Here is an 8722-nt window from a genome sequence, read left to right as displayed (position 1 = left end):
TTCAAAATGGATATCATACAAGATTTAATTGTTAGTTCATGTACTTGTCAATGAATAAAAAGAGATGACTCTGAAGTGTATACCATTTGTGATACAGTCCAATAATGAAAAATGGTACTTTGTATATATAGTTTTCAAAAATTGAAAAGGAACACATGTACATACACTGTTCATGATATAAAGTCTATTTACATCTGTTTTATGCCTAGCAGCATTATGAATTGTGAACAGGTTTACATTATGTTTAAATAATTCCTTGTATGACTAAAACAATGACCAACAAAACTGTCATGGCAAAGACATTTTATATAATTACACGGTGACAGAACAAAATCTGAAAAAGGCGGTATTAAATGACAACGATTAAGTATTATCAAACTTCATAACAGAAAAATTAGCATCATAATGGGACCATATATATTTAATTTGTTATTAACAAGAACAATGAATTCTTTACGAGCTTGTTGGAATTGTTGAACTCATCATAAAGTGGTTGCGTAACCTGTTTGTCTTAGACTCACCCAGGTTTAATTAAGTGATGTTTATTATTGAATATAAATGTAATGACTGTCTAGTGGATGATAAGTAAAATGCATATATTATTTTTTAAAGATCAAAATATGAGGATATGGCAGAACTATAGTATCATTAACAGTCAATTTAACCATGCATGCTGGCACATGCACTTCATAATTGTACCAGATTTAAACATAATGTAAGCTATTTTTATGTCAGCTAGGTCATATTAAATGATGCACATGCATACTGCCCATTTTTGCATCAGGTAATTGTATCTACTAGCTATAAGGAATGTCCTTGCTGCTTGAATTTTAGTTCAGTAAAAACTTCTACATTTTTCTCTGTAATACTTGTGGATTTGTTTTCCACATGTCAGCAGTGTCAACTTTTCAGAGAGAGAGAGAGAGAGAGAGAGAGAGAGAGAGAGAGAGAGAGAGAGAGAGAGAGAGAGAGAGAGAGAGACAGACAGACAGACAGAGAGAGACAGACAGAGACAGACAGACAGACAGAGAGAGAAATGTTCAGAAATGATTAAAAAGTTCACCAAAATATGAAATTGGCTGGTACATGATCAAATCTGTTGATAAACCTTCACAGCATTTGATTACTTAACCAACCAAGTTCATGTTCATATCTATTGAACTTTTAAAATTGCAGCTTATTTCTTAAATAAATGTGCACAAACAGAGAGAGAGAGAGACAGACAGACAGGGAGACAGGGAGACAGACAGACAGACAGAGACAGACAGACAGAGCATACATACATTGTAACATAGACTAAAGAGAATTAATAAAAAAATGTGGAGAACAACAGTTTCACTGATGATTAATGTGTATATTTTGACCCCTTTATTTTTCCATGTAAATATAAACTACATGTAATGTTTCATCAGTTATGCATGTTGCTTGTTCTAGGTGAATTATGAGTTAATTAACTAATATCTCTAAAACCTAAATTGCTAATTCAGTTTGAATTGTATAATTTTGGATTCCACAGTACAATAAGAAAATATTTTGATTTGATTACTCAGCCTTAGAACTGTGATCTCTGGGTAGTTTTTAATATTGTATGAAAAATAAGCTGTACAGTACTGATTTTGTAAACTTTAAAGCAATTACATGTATGATTAAATGCTTTATGGTCATTCTAAATTTTATATTTCTTTTTTCAAAATATATAAATTATCAAAATTAACTTAACAAATAGTACATTTTAATGATTTAAGTCCTAAATGATTTCCTTCCCCATCTTTAATATCATACATGTACATTCAGTGAGATCAATGAACATTTTCTTTGAACTTGCATTCTATTGTCATGGAATTTGTGGGGGGTTTTTCATGGGAAGGGGGGGGGGGGGGATAGCAGAAACTCACTTCTTGTGTCGAGTGAAACCAGCCTAGTTCATGAATTTAATCACTTTGGAATGTTGTGCTAAAACCCAGTCAGATTAGAAATATGATACTCTGCTGAAACACACATGTGGCAATTATCGAGCCAGGGACAGAGAAAAAGTGAAGAATGGGGGCCCAAGAGAGGATGATGTAAATTTGAAATAAAACACATGAAATAAAAGAAAATATAATAAGATAAAATCTGAAACAGAAAGAGATTGCTTGTGTATAATGACCAAGACAGTGGAATGATGAGAACAACTATTAGTGTTGCTATTGATAGTTTAAATAAAAATTTATATTAGATACATGTAATAACTATATTCAATTATATTCCTGCAATTTATTTTAGTTTGATTTAATTATAACCAGCTGTACACTTTTTATGATCTTTGATCATCTTACATAATGTATGAATTAACATTAATTATTGTAGTTGCATAAATATAACTTATATATAACCTGCTTAGCTGATATTTGTGCATGCTAATTAAGCTGTATTATAAATAAAAGGCCATCTTGAAATATATAATAAGAAATAAAAGATTGTTCAATTCAGTACCATATACTATTCATATTCATAACTTCATTTATTTAAAGTAAACATATCAGAGAGAGAAATGGATTAAATATCATATCAGACAGATAAAATTGTTTAGAGACTGATGAGCTTTTCATACATACACAGCCATCAGAGAGAGAGAGAGAGAGAGAGAGAGAGAGAGAGAGAGAGAGAGAGAGAGAGAGAGAGGGAGAGAGAGATGTTCAGAAATTGCAGCTTATTTCTTAAACAAATATGCACATACAGAGAGAGAGAGAGAGAGAGAGAGAGAGAGAGAGAGAGAGAGATACAGACAGACAGACAGGACAGAAAGAGATGGTCAAACAAAGACAGACAGATGGAGAGACAGAGATACAGAGAGATAGCTATACAGAGTGACAGATATACAGAGATACAGAGACAGCAAAAGAGAGGGAGACAGACAGACATATGGACAAAAAGACAGACAGGGAGAAAGGGAGAGAGTGAGATAAAGACAGGTAGATTCAGATGTATATAGAGATAAACATGCAGAGAGAGAGAGAGACAGACAGACAGAAATAGACAGACAGCTAGATGGATGCACAGGGGCAGACAAGGAAGGGGAAATACATATTATAGATCAATAGGCTGGAAAACGTACAGGAGAGAGAGAGAGAGAGAGAGAGAGAGAGAGAGAGACAGACAGAGAGAGACAGACAGACAGACAGACTAAGAGTCAGATACACAGAAGCTAGAAGAAAGAAGATATAATTACATGTATATTGATTGGATAGTACTTTTAAAAATATTATAGGGAGTTATTCTTACGTACGGATTTATAGTTAATATCTGAATATTCCACGCATGTGCATAAATGCATAAAGGGTAGGTCAATAGCTGCAAGAAATGTTTAGTGAAAAACGTACAACTGAGAGAGAGAGAGAGAGAGAGAGAGAGAGAGAGAGAGAGAGAGAGAGAGAGAGAGAGACAGACAGACAGACAGACAGACAGACAATCAGATGGAGAGGCAGACAGACAGAGATAGATAGACAGAGACACTGTGAAAGACACATGCAGAGACACAGATAAAGAGAGAGAGATGGAGAAACACATAGACATGTACTAGGAAGTTTATACTTGTAAGTAGAGATATTTAGACTTAAAGTAGTCCGAGTATCGCACTACGTCATAATACGGATTTTACAATATTGGTTCTACTTTTACAGAGCGTTATTGATACCCGGTATTGATTTTGCTCTACATCGCTGTTGTAAACAATGGCAATAATATAGCAATTAGAACGGTAATATATGTATTCTATGAGAGATAGAAATGATTAATGTTGAGAAACTCGATTCGGTTAAAGTAAAATGAAAAACGAAGTTTCTGATTAACCAGGATCTCAGGTATGCTTATATCTTCTTTGTTTTGACCCCTTCCCCCCCCCCCCCCCACCAAATTTTTCTTTTTCTTTTACTGAAACCGGTTTAAATTTAGAGACAGAAGCTATTTTGAATTCAATCAATCGTCAATTAATTAATGTTTAAATGATATCTAACATTGTTGACAGATCTAGGCAGAAAACTGTAGCAAAATGTGATTTTTACGGATTTTTTCGTCAGGGTCTACTTGGTTTAGAGCTTATAGCGTGAAAAGTAATCCGTCAACATATAATTTATTTTACCAAATCTTTTTTCTAAGATGTCAATCTATAGAATAAACACCATGAATTTAAGTTTGAGTCCATAAAATAGTAAAAAAATTACCAAACGCGATACTAGCATTGCATTTTTTGTATTCTATTTTGATACATCAGGTCCATAAAGCGTACTTACTTACAAAAATTTGCGCAAAATTATTGATGAGATATGGCTTAAATAAATATTTATACTCTATTTTGTATGTTCAGTTCTAATTTTCCCAAAATTGGTAATTATTTTTAGGAAAAAAGGACGTCTGGCAAATTTCATAATTGTCAATAATTTTCGCAAGGGGGTACACCCGTCTGAGAGGTGATAACAAACAAACTAGCATGTAAACATACATATTTTCTTTTGTATATGTATTGCTAGAATGTATTTCTATCATTTAAAGCTAAGCTTTTAATGATTGAGCCCATTTAGTGCCGAGTATAGGACTACCTTAAACATGCACATACAGAGAGAGAGAGAGAGAGAGAGAGAGAGAGAGAGAGAGAGAGAGAGAGAGAGCGCAACAAGAGAAGCAAGTAAAAGATGTGCAGAGACAGAGGATTAATTATAGACAGAAAAAAAGTAGAAAAAAAGGATGGATAGAAGGAGAAAAAAATTAAACAGAAATACATTGATGTGATCAAGAGGGTGGTCGTAGGGGTGGAGGGTCTGGAACTCCCTTTCTTCTGGAAACATATTTTTTTTAAGTAACCGAAAATATGCCTTGGACCTCAACCCTGGCAAATTTAAATATCTCTCGGACCACCCAACCCAAAACACGCTGAAAATGTCTAAACCACACAATCACGATAAATGATATACTAGTAAGTAGACAAGAAATAGGAGCGAGTAAGAAAGAGAAAGCTAGGGAGAGAGGTTTATATGTTCATATGTATTGCAATCTATCATAAGAAATATTTTTCATCAAGTTACATGTATCTAACTTTGTATGACGTAAGGAGTAAAGCTATTCAATTATAAATTCGTACATTGTAATTATTATTCAATCATTTTAATCGGTGAAATAGGTGTTTTAGTCATTCATTAATAGGAAATATAGAGCGCAACTTTGATCAAGCAAAGTCCTTCAATCCGTTATATAGCCTTGGCCAGATCATTGAAGAAAATATTTTGTTTGTTCAAGCATGACATCAATGGTGTCTGAAAAAAGCTTCCTTTATATAGGCTGTTTAAGTAAAAAAACAAAACAAAACAAAAAAAAAACAAAAAAAAAACCCCAAAAAACAAAAACAAACAAACAAACAAAAACAAACCCAAACAAACACACACTCAGTAAAGAATAATGTTGATTTTAGGAGTCAATTTAGATTTTTTTGGCAAAAGAAGAAAAAAAGAAAGAAAAGATCCACCGAACAGTCACGATTAATATGTGTATTGTATAAGTATGTTGATGTTCTATCTATTCTTGATCTATAATTTCCGAAAACACCACCAGCAAATATGAAATATAACGTTACGTTAATACAGGCACTTGACGATTATATTGTACACACGTGTTTTTTCGTGAAGAGAAAAGTTTTTTTATAAAACGGAACGCAGGAGCCTGCGGTTAATTACACAGAATGAGAGTCTGCAAAAGGATGCAGACTGAAATATGAGAGAGAGAGAGAGAGAGAGAGAGAGAGAGAGAGAGAGAGAGAGAGTTAATGTCACTTCTCAACTATATATATTTAGAATTACTTTTTATAATGTTTGGTCAAATGCTACACAATACACTGATAGTGAAAACGACTGGAATAATGACCGGGATAATTAGATCGGGCTCGTAATGGTAAATAAAATTTCGGAACTTTTTGAAAAACCGTCGGTTTCCGAAGGTACATGGCGGGAGGCTGAACATACAGTCATCACTTCGACAAACAGATCCAAGCTGAAGCCGTGAAGGTAATAAGTATTTCCTATGTTTATACTGATACTGTGCAAAAGTATTATTTAATTTGGTTATGTTTGATGGAAAAGTCGACCGAATTTTGCACATTCAAGTTGATTCTGGGCCTAACGTGTTATATGACGTCACAGGTACACATGCTGTCGCTATATTCCAGTCATTCTTTAAATTTGATGTGTTATGGCTCGCTCATTAGTGTTAAAAAAAACTGCTTAATACAAGCCTCACAAAATATTTTGTGATTTTTGGGTGCAAGATGCGGTAGGGATGTATGGCAATGCTGATATGTTATGATTATTTATAGGTTGAATACATATATATATATATTGTACACAAACAAAACCATGATAATAATTTGAGAGTTTTGTGTTACTACGCAAGCAAAGAAGTTTCAAGACAAGGTCTACGAATAAGGTCAGAATGAACAGCTTGTATTGCTAAGATACCTATATTAAGTTATAAACTTTCATTGCAATATTTGTAAGTTTTACCACGAAGAAGGGCTGATAAGAATTCTTGTATTTTGAGTTGTGATGTTATTGACATGATTTTTCACAACAACAAATGAAGCACCGATCAAGAGAAGTCTTACTAAGTTTTTTTTAGTTCCAATAATTGGTTGTGGCTAGCCTTTGGAATCCATTCTTATATATCGTTAAATGTTGAGACCATATTTATTGCACCTATCGTAATCACTGTAATCTGTAAAGTCTAAAAAGTGTGTGTAATACCCAACTTTTTTCAGCCAAAATTTAATCAAAATTGGGAAGTGCGGGACGAACAACAGTTTTCAGAGCGAGTAATAAAATGTCTCGAATGCTGCAGGGCATGACTGCAGAAAATGTGTGTTATGCGAGTTTTATGAGTGTACAATGTACACTCAACATAAAAAATACCTTATTGTTACCTTCCATGTATTGGAATATATATGAAACAGGTCGTGTCAAGTCTCAACCGGGACTCGAACCCAGGGCCTCTGGCGTACCATGCCAGCGCTCTAACCACTGAAGTATTGAGACCCCAGCCAATATATTGACTGACAGTAACACACCTATTAACCTGGTGACATACTCCCCCTGTTGATAGAAATTCGTCCTTGAATTTATGAATAGAATTCTACGAGTTAAGGAAATGTTTTGAAACATGTTTTAGGGAGTGACCGTGGGATTTGTATGTTGGGCGCCAAATGTAACAGGTGGTGAAAAGTCAGGTCTCAACCGGGACTCGAACCCAGAGCCTCTGGCGTACCGTGCCAGCGCTCTAACCACTGAGCTATTGAGACCCAATTTATTTACTGACAGAGTGACAGTCACACACCTGTTAACCTGCATGGTGACATATAATAATTTTTTTTAGACCACTATTTCTTGCATCAAACAAGTCCTTGACAGTGAATTTGCCATTGCATAACCTGGTGCTTTCGACTCCTTGCGTGATCAATGTTTATCTAATAATATTTAGTGTTGGATTTATCAAATTCACAAAACCACAATTACTTCAGGTATCCCACTCCTCAATGTTGTTGTATCAAGATTTTCTTGAGAAGTATATCATTGAAATCTGTAGACAAAACAAACTTAAAAAATACAAAGATAATGGGGGATCAGTATCCATCCCTCTGAGTTATGGCTCATTTAATTTGACCTTTTTGCACCTAAAATGCAATTTCATCCTGATTAGGATTTGTTGTCAGTATTTTTGATTAAGCAAACTTATTTCTTCAAATATTGTTTTTAATTATGCACAATGGTCACACTGAATAGAGGGATTATGAAAAAAAATTGTACAAAGCTGCATAAATTTTTTGGTGACCTTTTTGCACTTAAAATAGACAATTTAATAGTTACAATTGTATTTGAAATACAAACTTTTTGAATATCAAGAATTTTATAAGATTAATCCAGTTTGCCTAAATATGTATTCACTATCATTTTGACATAATATAACATGGGGGTCAGTGATGTCAAATTTTAGATATAGGGCTTCAAAGGTAAAATTCTCGCAAAATTTGGCTTAAAAAAATTCAAACATGTTCTATATATGCTAAACGGCTATCACATTCTCAAGATTTGATTTTGTACATGTCACACAGAACCTATAAAATATGTTACAAACCTATCAAATGTTAAAAATGTGAATAATGATTAAAGTATAATAAAAAGAAAAGTATATTGAAAATTCATAAAATTGCTTGTTTCTGTCATTTTCGTCTAAAAAACCTTCCGCACGAAAAAATAGTTCGGAATCCCCAAAAAATTTGTTTGTTTCTTGAATTCAAATGGATTTTCTTTATGAATGTTGTGTAATTATGAAATAATAATCTATCTGTGATGATTAAATAAATAAAATCATATTCATTTTAAATATAATGATCATCTGCGCAATGAAATCAAAACATGAGGAGTGAGAAACCTTAAGGTGCCTCACTACACCTTGAAATATTTTCTCAAATCAGCAGAAAATTACTTGATTTTGATAGAAAGCATGATGGATAAGACGTATATGTGTCAAATAGGCGAAAAAATGTGCAATTTTAGATAAAAAATGATATTTTCAAAAATTTCATTCAGTAAACATGAACAAAAGCCCCAGGTGGATTCGAACTCATGACCCGCGGTTCACAAGCCTGATACTTTAACCACTGAGCTATGACGGTATACATCTGAATTGATTGATACAAACAGTT

The 8722-nt window shown here is 33.5% G+C and overlaps 1 non-coding gene across 1 annotated transcript; it reads right to left on the bottom strand.

Moving 5' to 3' along the window:
- Positions 1 to 7245: 7245 nt before the first annotated feature.
- Trnat-ggu (transfer RNA threonine (anticodon GGU)) lies at positions 7246 to 7318 on the bottom strand. Its single transcript has one exon. It is a non-coding gene; the product is annotated as a tRNA-Thr (tRNA).
- Positions 7319 to 8722: the final 1404 nt, after the last annotated feature.

Source organism: Magallana gigas, chromosome 8, assembly GCF_963853765.1.
Source record: "Magallana gigas chromosome 8, xbMagGiga1.1, whole genome shotgun sequence".
Lineage (NCBI taxonomy): Eukaryota > Metazoa > Mollusca > Bivalvia > Ostreida > Ostreidae > Magallana > Magallana gigas.
The sequence above is the reverse complement of the archived record's forward strand: the minus strand, read 5'-3'. Positions and strand labels throughout refer to the sequence as shown.